The sequence below is a fragment of the Dendrobates tinctorius genome, unplaced genomic scaffold, assembly GCF_039654945.1.
Source record: "Dendrobates tinctorius isolate UK_male_01 unplaced genomic scaffold, ASM3965494v1 ptg000039l, whole genome shotgun sequence".
In the NCBI taxonomy this organism is placed as follows: domain Eukaryota; kingdom Metazoa; phylum Chordata; class Amphibia; order Anura; family Dendrobatidae; genus Dendrobates; species Dendrobates tinctorius.
This window is the reverse complement of record NW_027361707.1, coordinates 30,257,006-30,283,148: the sequence shown is the minus strand read 5'-3', so window position 1 is coordinate 30,283,148 and position 26,143 is coordinate 30,257,006. Positions and strand designations below refer to the sequence as shown.

Sequence of the window (26,143 nt, the reverse complement as noted above, 5' to 3'; positions counted from 1 at the left end):
ATACTGTGATTTATTACAAGAAATGTATCACAATTACAGTCTACTCTTAGCTACTTTTCCTAAATTATGAGCGAATAGATCAGACACACCTAGTAAAAAATATATTCAAAAAATCAGCCTCCTCCATGACCCCTTTAGCTGTCCTTTCCATCTCCAAGAGAGGTGTGTTTTATGCCATTTTAGCACAAAAAAGGTTCATCCATTTTCTCATAATTTAAGAAACCTTGAATTCTTGTAATCTTTGTCTTCAGGCCTCCTCTAGCCTGTGAACTGAGTTGTTATTCAGGTTACATATCAAATTTCTATATTTTAATGACATTGTCTAAAAATTATCAAAACTGGCCACAAAGCAGGAAATGCATCAAACTAAAAACATATCTAGAATTTACCTGAAATCTCCACACTGCTACCAAGTTACAATTATAATGGACTCTGTCGTCTTTGGAAACTTATTTGGGACTGGTAAGCTGACTTACACATGTGACAGGTATTGCCAGTCAGAAGTTTCACTAGATATGCTATGGCACATGAATGTAGAGGTCATTGACTAGCTACATCTGTCAAGAGAGCACTGTTGGGACCCAATTGCTGTTGGGTACTTAACAGAGACGGCAGTACTACCGGGCGGCAACAATGGAATTTAAGGTGGAATTACAAGTTAAGCAATAATTTTTGGTATTCCCTCCTCTGTGTCCATTTCTTAAGAATACTGGACAACTTAAACAATACCTACAACTTCTGCAGTGAACATCATCACTGCAGGCAACTTGCCAAAGACTGATGGGATTAATGGAGCTGTGGCATTAGAATGAGCTGTGACTCAAAATATAAGTAATGACTTTTTGTTTTTTACTACTCTTTGGACATTTTTTTCACAAATCCTGGAAAATCACTTAAAATATAACTATAAATTATGTGCAGAGTAATGGGACAAACATATCAAATTTAACATCGCAATACGAATTGAGAATAAAAAACTTGGCAACATATACATTACATATATACATGTTTAGAAAATACTCTTGACCTATAGTCTACTTAAAAGATTAAACAAGTGTTACATTATGCTTAAGATAGCCTATAACAACCCTATTATTTGATATCACAAAAAATGACAATATAACTAATGATTTGGTTTAAAAGCCTAAATAATATTAAATGATAAATCTTCACTTTTGGTCAATACTGTGATTTAGTACAAGAAATGTGTCACAATTACAGTCTACTCTTAGCTAAGTTTCCTAAATTATGAGCGAACAGATCAGACACACCTAGTAAAAAATATATTGAAAAAATCAGCCTCCTCCATGACCCCTTTAGCTGTCCTTTCCATCTCCAAGAGAGGTGTGTTTTATGCCATTTTAGCACAAAAAAGTTTCATCCATTTCCTCATGATTTAAGAAACCTTGAATTCATGTAATCATTGTCTTCAGGGCTCCTCTAGCCTGGAACTGAGTGTTATTCAAGTTACATGTCAAATTTCTATATTTAAAAGACTTTGTCTAAAAATTATCAAAACTGGCCATAAAACAGGAAATTCATCAAACTAAAAACATATCTAGAATTTACCTGAAAACTCCACACTCCTACCAAGTTACTATTATAATGGACTCTCTGGTCTTTGGAAACTTATTTGAGACTGATAAGCTGACATACACATGTGACAGGTATTACCAATCACAAGTTTCACTAGATATGCTATGGCACATGAATGTAGAGGTCATTGACTAGCTACATCTGTCAAGAGAGCACTGTTGGGACCCAATTGCTGTTGGGTACTTAACAGAGACGACAGTACTACCGGGTGCCAACAATGGAATTTAAGGTGGAATTACAAGGTAAGCAATAATTTTTGGTATTCCCTCCTCTGTGTCCATTTCGTAAGAATACTGTACAACTTAAATAATACCTACAACTTCTGCAGATAACATCATCACTGTAGGCAACTTGCCAAAGACTGATGGGATTAATGGAGCTGTGGCATTAGAATGAGCTGTGATTCAAAATATAAGTAATGATTTTTTGTTTTTCACTACTCTTTGGACATTTTTTCACAAATACTGGAAAATCATTTAAAAATATAACTATAACTTATGTGCAGAGTAATGGGTCAAACATATCAAATTTAATAACACAATACGAAATTAGAAGAAAAAACTTGGCAACATATACATTACATATATACATGATTAGAAAATACTCTTGACCTATAGTCTACTTAGAAGATTAAACAAGTGTTACACTATACTGAAGATAGTCTGTAACAACCCTATTATTTGATATCACAAAAAATGACAATATCACTAATGATTTGGTCTAAAAGCCTAAATAATATTAAATGATAAATCTTCACTTTTGGTCATTACTGTGATTTAGTACAAGAAATGTATTACAATTACAGTCTATTCACCATAAGAGGAGTTACTAAGGGCCAGGGTTGGGCCCACACTCTGAGTCGCAAAGAGCCTGTTTTGGGCCCAAACTCCGAGTCGCCAAGGGCCTTGGTTGGGCCCATGCTCCGAGTCGCAAAGGGTCTGGCTTGAGCCTACCCTCCCAGGAGTTGCAAAGGGCCTGGGTTGGGTCCACCCTCCGAGGAGTCATAGAGGGCCTAGGTTGGGCGGAGGAGGCACAAAGAGCCTGGCTTGGGACAAGGAGTCGTAAAGGGCCTGGGTTGGGCCGAGTCACAAAGGGCCTGGGTTGGGATGAGGAGTCGCAAAGGGCCTGGGTCCAAGGCCCCACCCTCTGAAGAGTAGCAAAGGACATGGGTTGAGCCTATTCTCCGAGGTTTTACAAAGGGCATGGGTTTGGGTTGGGCTGATCCTCCGAGGAGTCGCAAAGGGTCTGGGTTGGGCCCACCCCCCTGGGAGTGGCAAAGGGCATGGGTTGGGCCCACCTTCTGAGGAGTTGCAGAGGGTCTGGGTTAGGCCCACCCTCTGAGGAGAAGCAAAGGGCCTGGGTTGGGCTCACCATCCAATGAGTCGCAAAGGGCCTGTGTTGGGCCCACCCTCCGAGGAGTCGCAAAGGGCCTGAGTTGGGCCCACCCTCCGAGGAGACGAAAGGGGCCTGGGTTGGGTCCACCCTCCGGGGAGTGGCAAATGTCCTGAGTTGGGCCCACCCTCCTAGAAGTCGCAAAGGGCCTGAGTTGGGCCCACCCTCCGAGGAGTCGCAAAGGGCCTGAGTTGGGCCCACCCTCCGAGGAGTCGCAAAGGGCCTGGTTTGGGCCCACCTCCGAGGAGTCACAAAGGGCCTGGGTTGGGCCCACCTCCGAGGAGACTCAAAGGGCCTGAGTTGGGCCCACCCTCCAAGGAGTCGCAAAGGGCCTTAGTTGGGCCCACGCTCCGAGGAGTCGCAAAGGGCCTGAGTTGGGCCCACCCTCCGAGGAGTCGCAAAGGGCCTGGATTGGGTCCACCCTCCGGGGAGTCGCAAAGGGCCTGGTTTGGTCCCACCTCCGAGGAGACGCAAAGGGCCTGGTTTGGGCCCACCTCCGAGGAGACACAAAGGGCCTGGGTTGGGCCCACCTCCGAGGAGTCGCAAAGGGCCTGAGTTGGGCCCACCCTCCGAGGAGAAGCAAAGGGCCTGGGTTGGGTCCATCCTCCAAGGAGTTGCAAAGGGCCTGAGTTGGGCCCACCCTCCTAGGAGTCGCAAAGGGCCTTAGTTGGGCCCACGCTCCGAGGAGTCGCAAAGGGCCTGAGTTGGGCCCACCCTCCGAGGAGTCACAAAGGGCCTGGATTGGGTCCACCCTCCGGGGAGTCACAAAGGGCCTGGATTGGGCCCACCTCTGAGGAGTCGCAAAGGGCCTGGGTTGGGCCCACCTCCGAGGAGTCGCAAAGGGCCTGAGTTGGGCACACCCTCCTAAGAGTCGCAAAGGGCCTGAGTTGGGCCCACCCTCCGAGGAGTCGCAAAGGGACTGAGTTTGACCCACCCTCCGAAGAGTCGCAAAGGGCCTGGGATGGGTCCACCCTCCGGGAGTCGCAAAGGGCCTGAGTTGGGCCCACCCTCCAATGAGTCGCAAAGAGCCTGGGTTGGGCCCACCCTCCTGAGAAGGGTCCACCCTCTGAGGAGTCGCAAAGGGCCTGGGTTGGGCCCACCTCCGAGGAGTCACAAAGGGCCTGGGTTGGGCCCACCTCCGAGGAGTCGCAAAGGCCCTGAGTAGGGCCCACCCTCTGAGGAGTCGCAAAGGGCCTGGGTTGGGTCCACCCTCCGAGGAGTCGCAAAGGGCCTGAGTTGGGCCCACCCCCCGGGGAGTCACAAAGGGCCTGAGTTGGGCCCACCCTCCGAGGAGTCGCAAAGGGCCTGAGTTGGGCCCACCCCCCGGGGAGTCGCAAAGGGCCTGAGTTGGGCCCACCCTCCGAGGAGTTGCAAAGGGCCTGAGTTGGACCCACCCTCCGAGGAGTCGCAAAGGGCCTGGGTTGGGTCCACCCTCCAAGGAGTCACAAAGGGCCTGGTTTGGGCCCACCTCCGAGGAGTCACAAAGTGCCTGGGTTGGGCCCACCTCAGAGGAGTCGCAAAGGGCCTGAGTTGGGCCCACCCTCCGAGGAGTCGCAAAGGGCCTGGGTTGTGTCCACCCTCCAAGGAGTCGCAAAGGGCCTGAGTTGGGCCCACCCTCCTAGGAGTCACAAAGGGCCTTAGTTGGGCCCACGCTCCGAGGAGTCGCAAAGGGCCTGAGTTGGGCACACCCTCCGAGGATCGCAAAGGGCCTGGATTGGGTCCACCCTCCGGGGAGTCGCAAAGGGCCTGGGTTGGGCCCACCACCGAGGAGTCGCAAAGGGCCTGGGTTGGGCTCACCCCCCAAGGAGTGGCAAAGGGCATGGGTTGGGCCCACCTTCTGAGGAGTTGCAGAGGGTCTGGGTTAGGCCCACCCTCTGAGGAGAAGCAAAGGGCCTGGTTTGGGCTCACCCTCCAATGAGTCGCAAAGGGCCTGTGTTGGGCCCACCCTCCGAGGAGTCGCAAAGGGCCTGAGTTAGGCCCACCCTCCGAGGAGACGAAAGGGGCCTGGGTTGGGTCCACCCTCCGGGGAGCGACAAATGGCCTGAGTTGGGCCCACCCTCCTAGAAGTCGCAAAGGGCCTGAGTTGGGCCCACACTCCGAGGAGTCGCAAAGGGACTGAGTTGGGCCGACCCTCCGAGGAGTCGCAAAGGGCCTGGGTTGGGTCCACCCTCCAAGGAGTCGCAAAGGGCCTCGTTTGGGCCCACCTCCGAGGAGTCGCAAAGGGCCTGGGTTGAGTCCACCCTCCAAGGAGTCGCAAAGGGCCTGAGTTGGGCCCACCCTCCTAGGAGTCGCAAAGGGCCTTAGTTGGGCCCACGCTCCGAGGAGTCGCAAAGGGCCTGAGTTGGGCCCACCCTCCAAGGAGTCGCAAAGGGCATGGATTGGGTCCACCCTCCGGGGACTCGCAAAGGGCCTGGGTTGGGCCCACCTCCGAGGAGTCACAAAGGGCCTGGATTGGGCCCACCTCCGAGGAGTCGCAAAGGGCCTGGGTTGGGTCCACCCTCCAAGGAGTCGCAAAGGGTCTGGTTTGGGCCCACCTCCGAGGAGTCACAAAGGGCCTGGGTTGGGCCCACCTCCGAGGAGTCGCAAAGGGCCTGAGTTGGGCCCACCCTCCGAGGAGTCGCAAAGGGCCTGGGTTGGGTCCACCCTCCAAGGAGTCGCAAAGGGCCTGAGTTGGGTGCACCCTCCTAGGAGTCGCAAAGGGCCTTAGTTGGGCCCACGCTCCGAGGAGTCGCAAAGGGCCTGAGTTGGGCCCACCCTCCGAGGAGTCGCAAAGGGCCTGGACTGGGTCCACCCTCCGGTCAGTCGCAAAGGGCCTGGGTTGGGCCCACCTCCGAGGAGTCACAAAGGGCCTGGGTTGGGCCCACCTCCGAGGAGTCACAAAGGGCCTGGATTGGGCCCACCTCTGAGGAGTCGCAAAGGGCCTGGGTTGGGCCCACCTCCGAGGAGTCACAAAGGGCCTGGGTTGGGCCCACCCTCCGAGGAGTCGCAAAGGGCCTGAGTTGGGCACACCCTCCTAAGAGTCGCAAAGGGCCTGAGTTGGGCCCACCCTCCGAGGAGTCGCAAAGGGCCTGGGTTGGGTCCACCCTCCGGGGAGTCACAAAGGACCTGAGATGGGCCAACCCTCCGAGGAGTCGCAAAGAGCCTGGGTTGGGCCCACCCTCCGAGGAGTCGCAAAGGGCCTGAGTTGGGTCCACCCTCCGAGGAGTCACAAAGGGCCTGAGTTGGGTCCACCCTCCGAGGAGTCGCAAAGGGCCTGGGTTGGGCCCACCTCCGAGGAGTCGCAAAGGGTCTGAGTAGGGCCCACCCTCCAAGGAGTCGCAAAGGGCCTGGGTTGGGTCCACCCTCCGAGGAGTCGCAAAGGGCCTGAGTTGGGCCCACCCTCCTTAGAGTCGCAAAGGGCCTGAGTTGGGCCCACCCTCCAAGGAGTCGCAAAGGGCGTGAGTTGGACCCACCCTCCGAGGAGTCGCAAAGGGCCTGGGTTGGGTTCACCCCCCGGGGAGTCGCAAAGGGCCTGAGTTGGGCCCACCCTCCAAGGAGTCGCAATGAGCCTGGGTTGGTCCCACCCTCCGAGGAGTCGCAAAGGGCCTGAGTTGGACCCACCCTCCGAGGAGTCGCAAAGGGCCTGGGTTGGTCCCACCCTCCGAGGAGTCGCAAAGTGCCTGGGTTGGGTCCATCCTCCGAGGAGTCGCAAAGGGCCTGAGTTGTGCCCACCCTCCTAAGAGTCGCAAAGGGCCTGAGTTGGGCCCACCCTCCGAGGAGTCGCAAAGGGCCTGAGTTGAGCATACCCTCTGAGGAGTCGCAAAGGGCCTGGGTTGGGTCCACCCTCTGTTGAGTCGCAAAGGGCCTGGGTTGGGCACACCTCCGAGGAGTCGTAAAGGGCCTTGGTTGGGCCCACCTCCGAGGAGTCACAAAGGGCCTGGGTTGGGCCCACCTCCTACGAGTCGCAAAGGGCCTGAGTCACAAAAAATGACAATATCACTAATGATTTGGTCTAAAAGCCAAAATAATATTAAATGTTAAATCTTCACTTTTGGTCAATACTGTGATTTATTACAAGAAATGTATCACAATTACAGTCTACTCTTAGCTACTTTTCCTAAATTATGAGCGAATAGATCAGACACACCTAGAAAAAATTTATTAAAAAAATCAGCCTCCTCCATGACCCCTTAAGCTGTCCTTTCCATCTCCAAGAGAGGTGTGTTTTATGCCATTTTAGCACAAAAAAGTTTCATCCATTTTCTCATAATTTAAGAAACCTTGAATTCATGTAATCTTTGTCTTTAGGCCTCCTCTAGCCTGTGAACTGAGTTGTTATTCAGGTTACATATCAAATTTCTATATTTTAATGACATTGTCTAAAAATTATCAAAACTGGCTACAAAGCAGGAAATGCATCAAACTAAAAACATATCTAGAATTTACCTGAAATCTCCACAGTGCTACCAAGTTACTATAATAATGGACTCTGTCGTCTTTGGAAACTTATTTGGGACTGGTAAGCTGACATACACATGTGACAGGTATTGCCAATCAGAAGTTTCACCAGATATCCTATGGCACAAGAATGTAGAGGTCATTGACTAGCTACATCTGTCAAGAGAGCACTGTTGGGACCCAATTGCTGTTGGGTACTTAACAGAGACGGCAGTACTACCGGGCGGCAACAATGGAGTTTAAGGTGGAATTACAAGGTAAGCAATAATTTTTGGTATTCCCTCTTCTGTGTCCATTTCTTAAGAATACTGGACAACTTAAACGATACCTACAACTTCTGCAGTGAACATCATCACTGCAGGCAACTTGCCAAAGACTGATGGGATTAATGGAGCTGTGGCATTAGAATGAGCTGTGACTCAAAATATAAGTAATGACTTTTTGTTTTTTACTACTCTTTGGACATTTTTTTCACAAATCCTGGAAAATCACTTAAAATATAACTATAACTTATGTGCAGAGTAATGGGACAAACATATCAAATTTAACATCTCAATACGAATTGAGAATAAAAAACTTGGCAACATATACATTACATATATACATGTTTAGAAAATACTCTTGACCTATAGTCTACTTAAAAGATTAAACAAGTGTTACATTATGCTTAAGATAGTCTATAACAACCCTATTATTTGATATCACAAAAAATGACAATATAACTAATGATTTGGACTAAAAGCCTAAATAATATTAAATGATAAATCTTCACTTTTGGTCAATACTGTGATTTAGTACAAGAAATGTGTCACAATTACAGTCTACTCTTAGCTAAGTTTCCTAAATTATGAGCGAACAGATCAGACACACCTAGTAAAAAATATATTGAAAAAATCAGCCTCCTCTATGACCCCTTTAGCTGTCCTTTCCATCTCCAAGAGAGGTGTGTTTTATGCCATTTTAGCACAAAAAAGTTTCATCCATTTTCTCATAATTTAAGAAACCTTGAATTCATGTAATCTTTGTCTTCAGGCCTCCTCTAGCCTGTGAACTGAGTTGTTATTCAGGTTACATATCAAATTTCTATATTTTAATGACATTGTCTAAAAATTATCAAAACTGGCCACAAAGCAGGAAATTCATCAAACTAAAAACATATCTAGAATTTACCTGAAGACTCCACACTCCTACCAAGTTACTATTATAATGGACTCTCTGGTCTTTGGAAACTTATTTGAGACTGATAAGCTGACATACACATGTGACAGGTATTACCAATCACAAGTTTCACTAGATATGCTATGGTACATGAATGTAGAGGTCATTGACTAGCTACATCTGTCAAGAGAGCACTGTTGTGACCCAATTGCTGTTGGGTACTTAACAGAGACGACAGTACTACCGGGTGCCAACAAGGGAATTTAAGGTGGAATTACAAGGTAAGCAATAATTTTTGGTATTCCCTCCTCTGTGTCCATTTCGTAAGAAAACTGTACAGCTTAAATAATACCTACAACTTCTGCAGAGAACATCATCACTGTAGGCAACTTGCCAAAGACTGATGGGATTAATGGAGCTGTGGCATTAGAATGAGCTGTGATTCAAAATATAAGTAATGATTTTTTGTTTTTCACTACTCTTTGGACATTTTTTCACAAATACTGGAAAATCATTTAAAAATATAACTATAACTTATGTGCAGAGTAATGGGTCAAACATATCAAATTTTATAACACAATACGAAATTAGAAGAAAAAACTTGGCAACATATACATTACATATATACATGATTAGAAAATACTCTTGACCTATAGTCTATTTAGAAGATTAAACAAGTGTTACATTATACTGAAGATAGTCTGTAACAACCCTATTATTTGATATCACAAAAAATGACAATATCACTAATGATTTGGTCTAAAAGCCTGAATAATATTAAATGATAAATCTTCACTTTTGGTCATTACTGTGATTTAGTACAAGAAATGTATTACAATTACAGTCTATTCACCATCCGAGGAGTTACTAAGGGCCAGGGTTGGGCCCACACTCTGAGTCGCAAAGAGCCTGTTTTGGGCCCACACTCCGAGTCGCCAAGGGCCTTGGTTGGGCCCATGCTACGAGTCGCAAAGGGTCTGGCTTGAGCCTACCTTCCCAGGAGTTGCAAAGGGCCTTGGTTGGGTCCACCCTCCGAGGAGTCATAGAGGGCCTAGGTTGGGCGGAGGAGGCACAAAGAGCCTGGCTTGAGACAAGGAGTCGTAAAGGGCCTGGGTTGGGCCGAGTCACAAAGGGCCTGAGTTGGGCTGAGGAGTCGCAAAAAACCTGGGTCCCAGGCCCCACCCTCTGAAGAGTAGCAAAGGACCTGGGTTGGGCCTATTCTCCGAGGTTTTGCAAAGGGCATGGGTTTGGGTTGGGCTGACCCTCCGAGGAGTCGCAAAGGGCCTGGGTTGGGCGCACCCCCCAGGGAGTGGCAAAGGGCATGGGTTGGGCCCACCTTCTGAGGAGTTGCAGAGGGTCTGGGTTAGGCCCACCCTCTGAGGAGAAGCAAAGGGCCTGGGTTGGGCTCACCCTCCAATGAGTCGCAAAGGGCCTGTGTTGGGCCCACCCTCCGAGGAGTCACAAAGGGCCTGAGTTGGTCCCACCCTCCGAGGAGACGAAAGGGGCCTGGGTTGGGTCCACCCTCCGGGGAGTGGCAAATGTCCTGAGTTGGGCCCACCCTCCTAGAAGTCGCAAAGGGCCTGAGTTGGGCCCACCATCCGAGGAGTCGCAAAGGGCCTGAGTTGGGCCCACCCTCCGAGGAGTCGCAAAGGGCCTGGGTTGGGTCCACCCTCCAAGGAGTCGCAAAGGGCCTGGTTTGGGCCCACCTCCGAGGAGTCACAAAGGGCCTGGGTTGGGCCCACCTCCGAGGAGTCGCAAAGGGCCTGAGTTGGGCCCACCCTCCAAGGAGTCGCAAAGGGCCTGGGTTGGGTCCACCCTCCAAGGAGTCGCAAAGGGCCTGAGTTGGGCTCACCCTCCTAGGAGTCGCAAAGGGCCTTAGTTGGGCCCACGCTCCGAGGAGTCGCAAAGGGCCTGAGTTGGGCCCACCCTCCGAGGAGTCGCAAAGGGCCTGGATTGGGTCCACCCTCCGGGGAGTCGCAAAGGGCCTGGGTTGGGCCCACGCTCCGAGGAGTCGCAAAGGGCCTGAGTTGGGCCCACCCTCCGAGGAGTCGCAAAGGGCCTGGATTGGGTCCACCCTCCGGGGAGTCGCAAAGGGCCTGGGTTGGGTCCACCTCCGAGGAGTCACAAAGGGCCTGGATTGGGCCCACCACCGAGGAGTCGCAAAGGGCCTGGGTTGGGTCCACCCTCCAAGGAGTCGCAAAGGGCCTGGTTTGGGCCCACCTCCGAGGAAACACAAAGGGCCTGGGTTGGGCCCACCTCCGAGGAGTCGCAAAGGGCATGAGTTGGGCCCACCCTCCGAGGAGTCGCAAAGGTCCTGGGTTGGGTCCACCCTCCAAGGAGTCGCAAAGGGCCTGAGTTGTGCCCACCCTCCTAGGAGTCGCAAAGGGCCTTAGTTGGGCCCACACTCCGAGGAGTCGCAAAGGGCCTGAGTTGGGCGCACCCTCCGAGGAGTCGCAAAGGGCCTGGATTGGGTCCACCCTCTGGGGAGTCGCAAAGGGCCTGGGTTGGGCCCACCTCCGAGGAGTCACAAAGGGCCTGGATTGGGCCCACCTCTGAGGAGTCGCAAAGGGTCTGGGTTGGGCCCACCTCCGACGAATCACAAAGGGCCTGGGTTGGGCCCACCCTCCGAGGAGTCGCAAAGGGCCTGAGTTGGGCCCACCCTCCTAAGAGTCGCAAAGGGCCTGAGTTGGGCCCACCCTCCGAGGAGTCGCAAAGGGCCTGAGTTGGACCCACCCTCCGAGGAGTCGCAAAGGGCCTGAGTTGGGCCCACCCTCCAATGAGTCGCAAAGAGCCTGGGTTGGGCCCACCCTCCGAGGAGTCGCAAAGGGCCTGAGATGGGTCCACCCTCCGAGGAGTCGCAAAGGGTCTGGGTTGGGCCCACCTCCGAGGAGTCACAAAGGGCCTGGTTGGGCCCACCTCCGAGGAGTCGCAAAGGCCCTGAGTAGGGCCCACCCTCTGAGGAGTCGCAAAGGGCCTGGGTTAGGTCCACCCTCCGAGGAGTCGCAAAGGGCCTGAGTTGGGCCCACCCTCCTATGAGTCACAAAGGGCCTAAGTTGGGCCCACCCTCTGAGGAGTCGCAAAGGGCCTGAGTTGGACCCACCCTCCGAGGAGTCGCAAAGGGCCTGGGTTGGGTCCACCCCCCGGGGAGTCGCAAAGGGCCTGAGTTGGGCCCACCCTCCGAGGAGTCGCAAAGGGCCTGGGTTGGGTCCACCCTCCATGTAGTCGCAAAGGGCCTGGTTTGGGCCCACCTCCGAGGAGTCACAAAGGGCCTGGGTTGGGCCCACCTCCGAGGAGTCGCAAAGGGCCTGAGTTGGGCCCACCCTCCGAGGAGTCGCAAAGGGCCTGGGTTGGGTCCACCCTCCAAGGAGTCGCAAAGGGCCTGAGTTGGGCCCACCCTCCTAGGAGTCACAAACAGCCTTAGTTGGGCCCACGCTCCGAGGAGTCGCAAAGGGCCTGAGTTGGGCACACCCTCCGAGGAGTCGCAAAGGGCCTGGATTGGGTCCACCCTCCGGGGAGTCGCAAAGGGCCTGGGTTGGGCTCACCTCCGAGGAGTCGCAAAGGGCCTGGGTTGGGCCCACCCCCCAAGGAGTGGCAAAGGGCATGGGTTGGGCCCACCTTCTGAGGAGTTGCAGAGGGTCTGGGTTAGGCCCACCCTCTGAGGAGAAGCAAAGGGCCTGGTTTGGGCTCACCCTCCAATGAGTCGCAAAGGGCCTGTGTTGGGCCCACCCTCCGAGGAGTCGCAAAGGGCCTGAGTTGGGCCCACCCTCCGAGGAGACGAAAGGGGCCTGGGTTGGGTCCACCCTCCGGGGAGCGGCAAATGGCCTGAGTTGGGCCCACCCTCCTAGAAGTCGCAAAGGGCCTGAGTTGGGCCGACCCTCCGAGGAGTCGCAAAGGGCCTGGGTTGGGTCCACCCTCCAAGGAGTCGCAAAGGGCCTGGTTTGGGCCCATCTCCGAGGAGACACAAAGGGCCTGGGTTGGGCCCACCTCCGAGGAGTCGCAAAGGGCCTGAGTTGGGCCCACCCTCCGAGGAGTCGCAAAGGGCCTGGGTTGGGTCCACCCTCCAAGGAGTCGCAAAGGGCCTGAGTTGTGCCCACCCTCCTAGGAGTCGCAAAGGGCCTTAGTTGGGCCCACGCTCCGAGGAGTCGCAAAGGGCCTGAGTTGGGCCCACCCTCCGAGGAGTCGCAAAGGGCCTGGATTGGGTCCACCCTCCGGGGAGTCGCAAAGGGCCTGAGTTGGGCCCACCTCCGAGGAGTCACAAAGGGCCTGGATTGGGTCCACCTCTGAGGAGTCGCAAAGGGCCTGGGTTGGGCCCACCTCCGAGGAATCACAAAGGGCCTGGGTTGGGCACACCCTCCTAAGAGTCGCAAAGGGCCTGAGTTGGACCCACCCTCCGAGGAGTCGCAAAGGGCCTGAGTTGGACCCACCCTCCGAGGAGTCGCAAAGGGCCTGGGATGGGTCCACCCTCCGGGGAGTCGCAAAGGGCCTGGGTTGGGCCCACCCTCCAATGAGTCGCAAAGAGCCTGGGTTGGGCCCACCCTCCGCAAAGAGCCTGGGTTGGGTCCACCCTCCGGGGAGTCACAAAGGGCCTGAGTTGGGCCCACCCTCCGAGGAGTCGCAAAGAGCCTGGGTTGGGCCCACCCTCCGAGGAGTCGCAAAGGGCCTGAGATGGGTCCACCCTCCGAGGAGTCGCAAAGGGCCTGTGTTTAACCCACCTCCGAGGAGTCACAAAGGGCCTGGGTTGGGCCCACCTCCGAGGAGTCGCAAAGGCCCTGAGTAAGGCCCACCCTCTGAGGAGTCGCAAAGGGCCTGGGTTGGGTCCACCCTCCGAGGAGTCGCAAAGGGCCTGAGTTGGGCCCACCCTCCTAAGAGTCACAAAGGGCCTAAGTTGGGCCCACCCTCCGAGGAGTCGCAAAGGGCCTGAGTTGGACCCACCCTCCGAGGAGTCGCAAAGGGCCTGGGTTGGGTCCGCCCCCCGGGGAGTCGCAAAGGGCCTGAGTTGGGCCCACCCTCCGAGGAGTCGCAAAGGGCCTGGGTTGGGTCCACCCTCCAAGGAGTCGCAAAGGGCCTGGTTTGGGCCCACCTCCGAGGAGTCACAAAGGGCCTGGGTTGGGCCCACCTCCGAGGAGTCGCAAAGGGCCTGAGTTGGGCCCACCCTCCGAGGAGTCGCAAAGGGCCTGGGTTGGGTCCACCCTCCAAGGAGTCGCAAAGGGCCTGAGTTGGGCCCACCCTCCTAGGAGTCACAAAGGGCCTTAGTTGGGCCCACGCTCCGAGGAGTCGCAAAGGGCCTGAGTTGGGCACACCCTCCGAGGAGTCGCAAAGGGCCTGGATTGGGTCCACCCTCTGGGGAGTCGCAAAGGGCCTGGGTTGGGCCCACCTCCGAGGAGTCGCAAAGGGCCTGGGTTGGGCCCACCCCCCAAGGAGTGGCAAAGGGCATGGGTTGGGCCCACCTTCTGAGGAGTTACAGAGGGTCTGGGTTAGGCCCACCCTCTGAGGAGAAGCAAAGGGCCTGGTTTGGGCTCACCCTCCAATGAGTCGCAAAGGGCCTGTGTTGGGCCCACCCTCCGAGTAGTCGCAAAGGGCCTGAGTTGGGCCCACCCTCCGAGGAGACGAAAAAGGCCTGGGTTGGGTCCACCCTCCGGGGAGCGGCAAATGGCCTGAGTTTGGCCCACCCTCCTAGAAGTCGCAAAGGGCCTGAGTTGGGCCCGCACTCCGAGGAGTCGCAAAGGGCCTGAGTTGGGCCGACCCTCCGAGGAGTCGCAAAGGGCCTGGGTTGGGTCCACCATCCAAGGAGTCGCAAAGGGCCTCGTTTGGGCCCACCTCCGAGGAGTCGCAAAGGGCCTGGGTTGGGTCCACCCTCCAAGGAGTCGCAAAGGGCCTGAGTTAGGCCCACCCTCCTAGGAGTCGCAAAGGGCCTTAGTTGGGCTGAGGAGTCGCAAAAAACCTGGGTCCCAGGCCCCACCCTCTGAAGAGTAGCAAAGGACCTGGGTTGGGCCTATTCTCCGAGGTTTTGCAAAGGGCATGGGTTTGGGTTGGGCTGACCCTCCGAGGAGTCGCAAAGGGCCTGGGTTGGGCGCACCCCCCAGGGAGTGGCAAAGGGCATGGGTTGGGCCCACCTTCTGAGGAGTTGCAGAGGGTCTGGGTTAGGCCCACCCTCTGAGGAGAAGCAAAGGGCCTGGGTTGGGCTCACCCTCCAATGAGTCGCAAAGGGCCTGTGTTGGGCCCACCCTCCGAGGAGTCGCAAAGGGCCTGAGTTGGTCCCACCCTCCGAGGAGACGAAAGGGGCCTGGGTTGGGTCCACCCTCCGGGGAGTGGCAAATGTCCTGAGTTGGGCCCACCCTCCTAGAAGTCGCAAAGGGCCTGAGTTGGGCCCACCATCCGAGGAGTCGCAAAGGGCCTGAGTTGGGCCCACCCTCCGAGGAGTCGCAAAGGGCCTGGGTTGGGTCCACCCTCCAAGGAGTCGCAAAGGGCCTGGTTTGGGCCCACCTCCGAGGAGTCACAAAGGGCCTGGGTTGGGCCCACCTCCGAGGAGTCGCAAAGGGCCTGAGTTGGGCCCACCCTCCAAGGAGTCGCAAAGGGCCTGGGTTGGGTCCACCCTCCAAGGAGTCGCAAAGGGCTTGAGTTGGGCTCACCCTCCTAGGAGTCGCAAAGGGCCTTAGTTGGGCCCACGCTCCGAGGAGTCGCAAAGGGCCTGAGTTGGGCCCACCCTCCGAGGAGTCGCAAAGGGCCTGGATTGGGTCCACCCTCCGGGGAGTCGCAAAGGGCCTGGGTTGGGTCCACCTCCGAGGAGTCACAAAGGGCCTGGATTGGGCCCACCACCGAGGAGTCGCAAAGGGCCTGGGTTGGGTCCACCCTCCAAGGAGTCGCAAAGGGCCTGGTTTGGGCCCACCTCCGAGGAAACACAAAGGGCCTGGGTTGGGCCCACCTCCGAGGAGTCGCAAAGGGCATGAGTTGGGCCCACCCTCCGAGGAGTCGCAAAGGTCCTGGGTTGGGTCCACCCTCCAAGGAATCGCAAAGGGCCTGAGTTGTGCCCACCCTCCTAGGAGTCGCAAAGGGCCTTAGTTGGGCCCACACTCCGAGGAGTCGCAAAGGGCCTGAGTTGGGCGCACCCTCCGAGGAGTCGCAAAGGGCCTGGATTGGGTCCACCCTCTGGGGAGTCGCAAAGGGCCTGGGTTGGGCCCACCTCCGAGGAGTCACAAAGGGCCTGGATTGGGCCCACCTCTGAGGAGTCGCAAAGGGTCTGGGTTGGGCCCACCTCCGAGGAATCACAAAGGGCCTGGGTTGGGCCCACCCTCCGAGGAGTCGCAAAGGGCCTGAGTTGGGCCCACCCTCCTAAGAGTCGCAAAGGGCCTGAGTTGGGCCCACCCTCCGAGGAGTCGCAAAGGGCCTGAGTTGGACCCACCCTCCGAGGAGTCGCAAAGGGCCTGGGATGGGTCCACCCTCCGGGGAGTCGCAAAGGGCCTGAGTTGGGCCCACCCTCCAATGAGTCGCAAAGGGCCTGGGTTAGGTCCACCCTCCGAGGAGTCGCAAAGGGCCTGAGTTGGGCCCACCCTCCTAAGAGTCACAAAGGGCCTAAGTTGGGCCCACCCTCTGAGGAGTCGCAAAGGGCCTGAGTTGGACCCACCCTCCGAGGAGTCGCAAAGGGCCTGGGTTGGGTCCACCCCCCGGGGAGTCGCAAAGGGCCTGAGTTGGGCCCACCCTCCGAGGAGTCGCAAAGGGCCTGGGTTGGGTCCACCCTCCATGTAGTCGCAAAGGGCCTGTTTGGGCCCACCTCCGAGGAGTCACAAAGGGCCTGGGTTGGGCCCACCTCCGAGGAGTCGCAAAGGGCCTGAGTTGGGTCCACCCTCCGAGGAGTCGCAAAGGGCCTGGGTTGGGTCCACCCTCCAAGGAGTCGCAAAGGGCCTGAGTTGGGCCCACCCTCCTAGGAGTCACAAACAGCCTTAGTTGGGCCCACGCTCCGAGGAGTCGCAAAGGGCCTGAGTTGGGCACACCCTCCGAGGAGTCGCAAAGGGCCTGGATTGGGTCCACCCTCCGGGGAGTCGCAAAGGGCCTGGGTTGGGCTCACCTCCGAGGAGTCGCAAAGGGCCTGGGTTGGGCCCACCCCCCAAGGAGTGGCAAAGGGCATGGGTTGGGCCCACCTTCTGAGGAGTTGCAGAGGGTCTGGGTTAGGCCCACCCTCTGAGGAGAAGCAAAGGGCCTGGTTTGAGCTCACCCTCCAATGAGTCGCAAAGGGCCTGTGTTGGGCCCACCCTCCGAGGATTCGCAAAGGGCCTGAGTTGGGCCCACCCTCCGAGGAGACGAAAGGGGCCTGGGTTGTGTCCACCCTCCGGGGAGCGGCAAATGGCCTGAGTTGGGCCCACCCTCCTAGAAGTCGCAAAGGGCCTGAGTTGGGCCGACCCTCCGAGGAGTCGCAAAGGGCCTGGGTTGGGTCCACCCTCCAAGGAGTCGCAAAGGGCCTGGTTTGGGCCCACCTCCGAGGAGACACAAAGGGCCTGAGTTGGGCCCACCTCCGAGGAGTCGCAAAGGGCCTGAGTTGGGCCCACCCTCCGAGGAGTCGCAAAGGGCCTGGGTTGGGTCCACCCTCCAAGGAGTCGCAAAGGGCCTGAGTTGTGCCCACCCTCCTAGGAGTCGCAAAGGGCCTTAGTTGGGCCCACGCTCCGAGGAGTCGCAAAGGGCCTGAGTTGGGCCCACCCTCCGAGGAGTCGCAAAGGGCCTGGATTGGGTCCACCCTCCGGGGAGTCGCAAAGGGCCTGAGTTGGGCCCACCTCCGAGGAGTCACAAAGGGCCTGGATTGGGCCCACCTCTGAGAAGTCGCAAAGGGCCTGGGTTGGGCCCACCTCCGAGGAATCACAAAGGGCCTGGGTTGGGCACACCCTCCTAAGAGTCGCAAAGGGCCTGAGTTGGACCCACCCTCCGAGGAGTCGCAAAGGGCCTGAGTTGGACCCACCCTCCGAGGAGTCGCAAAGGGCCTGGGATGGGTCCACCCTCTGGGGAGTCGCAAAGGGCCTGGGTTGGGCCCACCCTCCAATGAGTCGCAAAGAGCCTGGGTTGGGCCCACCCTCCGCAAAGAGCCTGGGTTGGGTCCACCCTCCGGGGAGTCACAAAGGGCCTGAGTTGGGCCCACCCTCCGAGGAGTCGCAAAGAGCCTGGGTTGGGCCCACCCTCCGAGGAGTCGCAAAGGGCCTGAGATGGGTCCACCCTCCGAGGTGTCGCAAAGGGCCTGTGTTTAACCCACCTCCGAGGAGTCACAAAGGGCCTGGGTTGGGCCCACCTCTGAGGAGTCGCAAAGGCCCTGAGTAAGGCCCACCCTCTGAGGAGTCGCAAAGGGCCTGGGTTGGGTCCACCCTCCGAGGAGTCGCAAAGGGCCTGAGTTGGGCCCACCCTCCTAAGAGTCACAAAGGGCCTAAGTTGGGACCACCCTCCGAGGAGTCGCAAAGGGCCTGAGTTGGACCCACCCTCCGAGGAGTCGCAAAGGGCCTGGGTTGGGTCCGCCCCCCGGGGAGTCGCAAAGGGCCTGAGTTGGGCCCACCCTCCGAGGAGTCGCAAAGGGCCTGGGTTGGGTCCACCCTCCAAGGAGTCGCAAAGGGCCTGGTTTGGGCCCACCTCCGAGGAGTCACAAAGGGCCTGGGTTGGGCCCACCTCCGAGGAGTCGCAAAGGGCCTGAGTTGGGCCCACCCTCCGAGGAGTCGCAAAGGGCCTGGGTTGGGTCCACCCTCCAAGGAGTCGCAAAGGGCCTGAGTTGGGCCCACCCTCCTAGGAGTCACAAAGGGCCTTAGTTGGGCCCACGCTCCGAGGAGTCGCAAAGGGCCTGAGTTGGGCACACCCTCCGAGGAGTCGCAAAGGGCCTGGATTGGGTCCACCCTCCGGGGAGTCGCAAAGGGCCTGGGTTGGGCCCACCTCCGAGGAGTCGCAAAGGGCCTGGGTTGGGCCCACCCCCCAAGGAGTGGCAAAGGGCATGGGTTGGGCCCACCTTCTGAGGAGTTACAGAGGGTCTGGGTTAGGCCCACCCTCTGAGGAGAAGCAAAGGGCCTGGTTTGGGCTCACCCTCCAATGAGTCGCAAAGGGCCTGTGTTGGGCCCACCCTCCGAGTAGTCGCAAAGGGCCTGAGTTGGGCCCACCCTCCGAGGAGACGAAAAAGGCCTGGGTTGGGTCCACCCTCCGGGGAGCGGCAAATGGCCTGAGTTTGGCCCACCCTCCTAGAAGTCGCAAAGGGCCTGAGTTGGGCCCGCACTCCGAGGAGTCGCAAAGGGCCTGAGTTGGGCCGACCCTCCGAGGAGTCGCAAAGGGCCTGGGTTGGGTCCACCATCCAAGGAGTCGCAAAGGGCCTGGTTTGGGCCCACCTCCGAGGAGTCGCAAAGGGCCTGGGTTGGGTCCACCCTCCAAGGAGTCGCAAAGGGCCTGAGTTAGGCCCACCCTCCTAGGAGTCGCAAAGGGCCTTAGTTGGGCCAACGCTCCGAGGAGTCGCAAAGGGCCTGAGTTGGGCCCACCCTCCAAGGAGTCGCAAAGGGCCTGGATTCGGTCCACCCTCCGGGGAGTCGCAAAGGGCCTGGGTTGGGCCCACCTCCGCGGAGTCACAAAGGGCCTGGATTGGGCCCACCTCCGAGGAGTCGCAAAGGGCCTGGGTTGGGTCAATCCTCCAAGGAGTCGCAAAGGGCCTGGTTTGGGCCCACCTCCGAGGAGTCACAAAGGGCCTGGGTTGGGCCCACCTCCGAGGAGTTGCAAAGGGCCTGAGTTGGGCCCACCCTCCGAGGAGTCGCAAAGGGCCTGGGTTGGGTCCACCCTCCAAGGAGTCGCAAAGGGCCTGAGTTGGGCCCACCCTCCTAGGAGTCGCAAAGGGCCTTAGTTGGGCCCACGCTCCGAGGAGTCGCAAAGGGCCTGAGTTGGGCCCACCCTCCGAGGAGTCGCAAAGGGCCTGTATTGGGTCCACGCTCCGGGGAGTCGCAAAGGGCCTGGGTTGGGCCCACCCTCCGAGGAGTCGCAAAGGGCCTGAGTTGGGTCCACCCTCCGAGGAGTCGCAAAGGGCCTGGGTTGGGCCCACCTCCGAGGAGTCACAAAGGGCCTGTTTGGGCCCACCTCCGAGGAGTCACAAAGGGCCTGGATTGGGCCCACCTCTGAGGAGTCGCAAAGGGCCTGGGTTGGGCCCACCTCCGAGGAGTCACAAAGGGCCTGGGTTGGGCCCTGGGTTGGGCCCACCCTCCGAGGAGTCGCAAACGGCCTGAGTTGGGCACACCCTCCTAAGAGTCGCAAAGGGCCTGAGTTAGGCCCACCCTCCGAGGAGTCGCAAAGGGCCTGGGTTGGGCCCTGGGTTGGGCCCACCCTCCGAGGAGTCGCAAACGGCCTGAGTTGGGCACACCCTCCTAAGAGTCGCAAAGGGCCTGAGTTGGGCCCACCCTCCGAGGAGTCGCAACGGGCCTGAGTTGGACCCACCCTCCGAGGAGTCGCAAAGGGCCTGGGTTGGGTCCACCCTCCGGGGAGTCACAAAGGGGCTGAGTTGGGCCCACCCTCCGAGGAGTCGCAAAGAGCCTGGGTTGGGCCCACCCTCCGAGGAGTCGCAAAGGGCCTGAGTTGGGTCCACCCTCCGAGGAGTCGCAAAGGGCCTGGGTTGGGCCCACCTCCGAGGAGTCACAAAGGGCCTGTTTGGGCCCACCTCCGAGGAGTCGCAAAGGGCCTGAGTAGGGCCCACCCTCCAAGGAGTCGCAAAGGGCCTGGGTTGGGTCCACCCTCCGAGGAGTCGCAAAGGGCCTGAGTTGGGCCCACCCTCCTTAGAGTCGCAAAGGGACTGAGTTGGGCCCACCCTCCGAGGAGTCGCAAAGGGCGTGAGTTGGACCCACCCTCCGAGGAGTCGCAAAGGGCCTGGGTTGGGTCCACCCCCCGGGGAGTCGCAAAGGGCCTGAGTTGGGCCCACCCTCCAAGGAGTCGCAATGAGCCTGGGTTGGTCCCACCCTCCGAGGAGTCGCAAAGGGCCTGAGTTGGGTCCACCCTCCGAGGAGTCGCAAAGGGCCTGAGTTGGGCCCACCCTCCTAGGAGTCGCAAAGGGCCTGAGTTGGGCCCACCCTCCGAGGAGTCGCAAAGGGCCTGATTTGGGCATACCCTCTGAGGAGTCGCAAAGGGCCTGGGTTTGGTCCACCCTCCGGGGAGTCGCAAAGGGCCTGGGTTGGTCCCACCTCCAAGGCGTTACAAAGGGCCTGGGTTGGGCCCACCTCCGAGGAGTCGTAAAGGGCCTTGGTTGGGCCCACCTCCGAGGAGTCACAAAGGGCCTGGGTTGGGCCCACCTCCTACGAGTCGCAAAGAGCCTGAGTCACAAAAAATGACAATATCATTAATGATTTGATCTAAAAGCCAAAATAATATTAAATGATAAATCTTCACTTTTGGTCAATACTGTGATTTATTACAAGAAATGTATCACAATTACAGTCTACTCTTAGCTACTTTTCCTAAATTATGAGCGAATAGATCAGACACACCTAGTAAAAAATATATTCAAAAAATCAGCCTCCTCCATGACCCCTTTAGCTGTCCTTTCCATCTCCAAGAGAGGTGTGTTTTATGCCATTTTAGCACAAAAAAGTTTCATCCATTTTCTCATAATTTAAGAAACCTTGAATTCATGTAATCTTTGTCTTCAGGCCTCCTCTAGCCTGTGAACTGAGTTGTTATTCAGGTTACATATCAAATTTCTATATTTTAATGACATTGTCTAAAAATTATCAAAACTGGCCACAAAGCAGGAAATTCATCAAACTAAAAACATATCTAGAATTTACCTGAAGACTCCACACTCCTACCAAGTTACTATTATAATGGACTCTCTGGTCTTTGGAAACTTATTTGAGACTGATAAGCTGACATACACATGTGACAGGTATTACCAATCACAAGTTTCACTAGATATGCTATGGTACATGAATGTAGAGGTCATTGACTAGCTACATCTGTCAAGAGAGCACTGTTGGGACCCAATTGCTGTTGGGTACTTAACAGAGACGACAGTACTACCGGGTGCCAACAAGGGAATTTAAGGTGGAATTACAAGGTAAGCAATAATTTTTGGTATTCCCTCCTCTGTGTCCATTTCGTGAGAAAACTGTACAGCTTAAATAATACCTACAACTTCTGCAGAGAACATCATCACTGTAGGCAACTTGCCAAAGACTGATGGGATTAATGGAGCTGTGGCATTAGTATGAGCTGTGATTCAAAATATAAGTAATGATTTTTTGTTTTTCACTACTCTTTGGACATTTTTTCACAAATACTGGAAAATCATTTAAAAATATAACTATAACTTATGTGCAGAGTAATGGGTCAAACATATCAAATTTAATAACACAATACGAAATTAGAAGAAAAAACTTGGCAACATATACATTACATATATACATGATTAGAAAATACTCTTGACCTATAGTCTACTTAGAAGATTAAACAAGTGTTACATTATACTGAAGATAGTCTGTAACAACCCTATTATTTGATATCACAAAAAATGACAATATCACTAATGATTTGGTCTAAAAGCCTAAATAATATTAAATGATAAATCTTCACTTTTGGTCATTACTGTGATTTAGTACAAGAAATGTATTACAATTACAGTCTATTCACCATCCGAGGAGTTACTAAGGGCCAGGGTTGGGCCCACACTCTGAGTCGCAAAGAGCCTGTTTTGGGCCCACACTCCGAGTCGCCAAGGGCCTTGGTTGGGCCCATGCTACGAGTCGCAAAGGGTCTGGCTTGAGCCTACCCTCCCAGGAGTTGCAAAGGGCCTGGGTTGGGTCCACCCTCCGAGGAGTCATAGAGGGCCTAGGTTGGGCGGAGGAGGCACAAAGAGCCTGGCTTGAGACAAGGAGTCGTAAAGGGCCTGGGTTGGGCCGAATCACAAAGGGCCTGAGTTGGGCTGAGGAGTCGCAAAAAGCCTGGGTCCCAGGCCCCACCCTCTGAAGAGTAGCAAAGGACGTGGGTTGGGCCTATTCTCCGAGGTTTTGCAAAGGGCATGGGTTTGGGTTGGGCTGACCCTCCGAGGAGTCGCAAAGGGCCTGGGTTGGGCGCACCCCCCAGGGAGTGGCAAAGGGCATGGGTTGGGCCCACCTTCTGAGGAGTTGCAGAGGGTCTGGGTTAGGCCCACCCTCTGAGGAGAAGCAAAGGGCCTGGGTTGGGCTCACCCTCCAATGAGTCGCAAAGGGCCTGTGTTGGGCCCACCCTCCGAGGAGTCGCAAAGGGCCTGAGTTGGGCCCACCCTCCGAGGAGACGAAAGGGGCCTGGGTTGGGTCCACCCTCCGGGGAGTGGCAAATGTCCTGAGTTGGGCCCACCCTCCTAGAAGTCGCAAAGGGCCTGAGTTGGGCCCACCATCCGAGGAGTCGCAAAGGGCCTGAGTTGGGCCCACCCTCCGAGGAGTCGCAAAGGGCCTGGGTTGGGTCCACCCTCCAAGGAGTCGCAAAGGGCCTGGTTTGGGCCCACCTCCGAGGAGTCACAAAGGGCCTGGGTTGGGCCCACTTCCGAGGAGTCGCAAAGGGCCTGAGTTGGGCCCACCCTCCAAGGAGTCGCAAAGGGCCTGGGTTGGGTCCACACTCCAAGGAGTCGCAAAGGGCCTGAGTTGGGCTCACCCTCCTAGGAGTCGCAAAGGGCCTTAGTTGGGCCCACGCTCCGAGGAGTCGCAAAGGGCCTGAGTTGGGCCCACCCTCCGAGGAGTCGCAAAGGGCCTGGATTGGGTCCACCCTCCGGGGAGTCACAAAGGGCCTGGATTGGGCCCACCACCGAGGAGTCGCAAAGGGCCTGGGTTGGGTCCACCCTCCAAGGAGTCGCAAAGGGCCTGGTTTGGGCCCACCTCCGAGGAAACACAAAGGGCCTGGGTTGGGCCCACCTCCGAGGAGTCGCAAAGGGCATGAGTTGGGCCCACCCTCCGAGGAGTCGCAAAGGTCCTGGGTTGGGTCCACCCTCCAAGGAGTCGCAAAGGGCCTGAGTTGTGCCCACCCTCCTAGGAGTCGCAAAGGGCCTTAGTTGGGCCCACGCTCCGAGGAGTCGCAAAGGGCCTGAGTTGGGCGCACCCTCCGAGGAGTCGCAAAGGGCCTGGATTGGGTTCACCCTCCGGGGAGTCGCAAAGGGCCTGGGTTGGGCCCACCTCCGAGGAGTCACAAAGGGCCTGGATTGGGCCCACCTCTGAGGAGTCGCAAAGGGTCTGGGTTGGGCCCACCTCCGAGGAATCACAAAGGGCCTGGGTTGGGCCCACCCTCCGAGGAGTCGCAAAGGGCCTGAGTTGGGCCCACCCTCCTAAGAGTCGCAAAGGGCCTGAGTTGGGCCCACCCTCCGAGGAGTCGCAAAGGGCATGAGTTGGACCCACCCTCCGAGGAGTCGCAAAGGGCCTGGGATGGGTCCACCCTCCGGGGAGTCGCAAAGGGCCTGAGTTGGGCCCACCCTCCAATGAGTCGCAAAGAGCCTTTGTTGGGCCCACCCTCCGAGGAGTCGCAAAGGGCCTGAGATGGGTCCACCCTCCGAGGAGTCGCAAAGGGCCTGGGTTGGGCCCACCTCCGAGGAGTCACAAAGGGCCTGGTTGGGCCCACCTCCGAGGAGTCGCAAAGGCCCTGAGTAGGGCCCACCCTCTGAGGAGTCGCAAAGGGCCTGTGTTAGGTCCACCCTCCGAGGAGTCGCAAAGGGCCTGAGTTGGGCCCACCCTCCTAAGAGTCACAAAGGGCCTAAGTTGGGCCCACCCTCCGAGGAGTCGCAAAGGGCCTGAGTTGGACCCACCCTCCGAGGAGTCGCAAAGGGCCTGGGTTGGGTCCACCCCCCGGGGAGTCGCAAAGGGCCTGAGTTGGGCCCACCCTCCGAGGAGTCGCAAAGGGCCTGGGTTGGGTCCACCCTCCATGTAGTCGCAAAGGGCCTGGTTTGGGCCCACCTCCGAGGAGTCACAAAGGGCCTGGGTTGGGCCCACCTCCGAGGAGTCGCAAAGGGCCTGAGTTGGGCCCACCCTCCGAGGAGTCGCAAAGGGCCTGAGTTGGGCCCACCCTCCGAGGAGTCGCAAAGGGCCTGGGTTGGGTCCACCCTCCAAGGAGTCGCAAAGGGCCTGAGTTGTGCCCACCCTCCTAGGAGTCGCAAAGGGCCTTAGTTGGGCCCACGCTCCGAGGAGTCGCAAAGGGCCTGAGTTGGGCCCACCCTCCGAGGAGTCGCAAAGGGCCTGGATTGGGTCCACCCTCCGGGGAGTCGCAAAGGGCCTGAGTTGGGCCCACCTCCGAGGAGTCACAAAGGGCCTGGATTGGGCCCACCTCTGAGGAGTCGCAAAGGGCCTGGGTTGGGCCCACCTCCGAGGAATCACAAAGGGCCTGGGTTGGGCACACCCTCCTAAGAGTCGCAAAGGGCCTGAGTTGGACCCACCCTCCGAGGAGTCGCAAAGGGCCTGAGTTGGACCCACCCTCCGAGGAGTCGCAAAGGGCCTGGGATGGGTCCACCCTCCGGGGAGTCGCAAAGGGCCTGGGTTGGGCCCACCCTCCAATGAGTCGCAAAGAGCCTGGGTTGGGCCCACCCTCCGCAAAGAGCCTGGGTTGGGTCCACCCTCCGGGGAGTCACAAAGGGCCTGAGTTGGGCCCACCCTCCGAGGAGTCTCAAAGAGCCTGGGTTGGGCCCACCCTCCGAGGAGTCGCAAAGGGCCTGAGATGGGTCCACCCTCCGAGGAGTCGCAAAGGGCCTGTGTTTAACCCACCTCCGAGGAGTCACAAAGGGCCTGGGTTGGGCCCACCTCCGAGGAGTCGCAAAGGCCCTGAGTAAGGCCCACCCTCTGAGGAGTCGCAAAGGGCCTGGGTTGGGTCCACCCTCCGAGGAGTCGCAAAGGGCCTGAGTTGGGCCCACCCTCCTAAGAGTCACAAAGGGCCTAAGTTGGGCCCACCCTCCGAGGAGTCGCAAAGGGCCTGAGTTGGACCCACCCTCCGAGGAGTCGCAAAGGGCCTGGGTTGGGTCCGCCCCCCGGGGAGTCGCAAAGGGCCTGAGTTGGGCCCACCCTCCGAGGAGTCGCAAAGGGCCTGGGTTGGGTCCACCCTCCAAGGAGTCGCAAAGGGCCTGGTTTGGGCCCACCTCCGAGGAGTCACAAAGGGCCTGGGTTGGGCCCACCTCCGAGGAGTCGCAAAGGGCCTGAGTTGGGCCCACCCTCCGAGGAGTCGCAAAGGGCCTGGGTTGGGTCCACCCTCCAAGGAGTCGCAAAGGGCCTGAGTTGGGCCCACCCTCCTAGGAGTCACAAAGGGCCTTAGTTGGGCCCACGCTCCGAGGAGTCGCAAAGGGCCTGAGTTGGGCACACCCTCCGAGGAGTCGCAAAGGGCCTGGATTGGGTCCACCCTCCGGGGAGTCGCAAAGGGCCTGGGTTGGGCCCACCTCCGAGGAGTCGCAAAGGGCCTGGGTTGGGCCCACCCCCCAAGGAGTGGCAAAGGGCATGGGTTGGGCCCACCTTCTGAGGAGTTACAGAGGGTCTGGGTTAGGCCCACCCTCTGAGGAGAAGCAAAGGGCCTGGTTTGGGCTCACCCTCCAATGAGTCGCAAAGGGCCTGTGTTGGGCCCACCCTCCGAGTAGTCGCAAAGGGCC

General features: G+C 57.2%; 1 protein-coding gene across 1 annotated transcript in view; it reads right to left on the bottom strand.

Annotated features, from left to right (window-relative positions):
- Nucleotides 1-26,143, bottom strand: part of LOC141088484 (nucleolar protein 14-like) — a 385,562-nt gene that overhangs the window by 336,043 nt on the left and 23,376 nt on the right. The gene's annotated exons all lie outside the window — the stretch shown is intronic.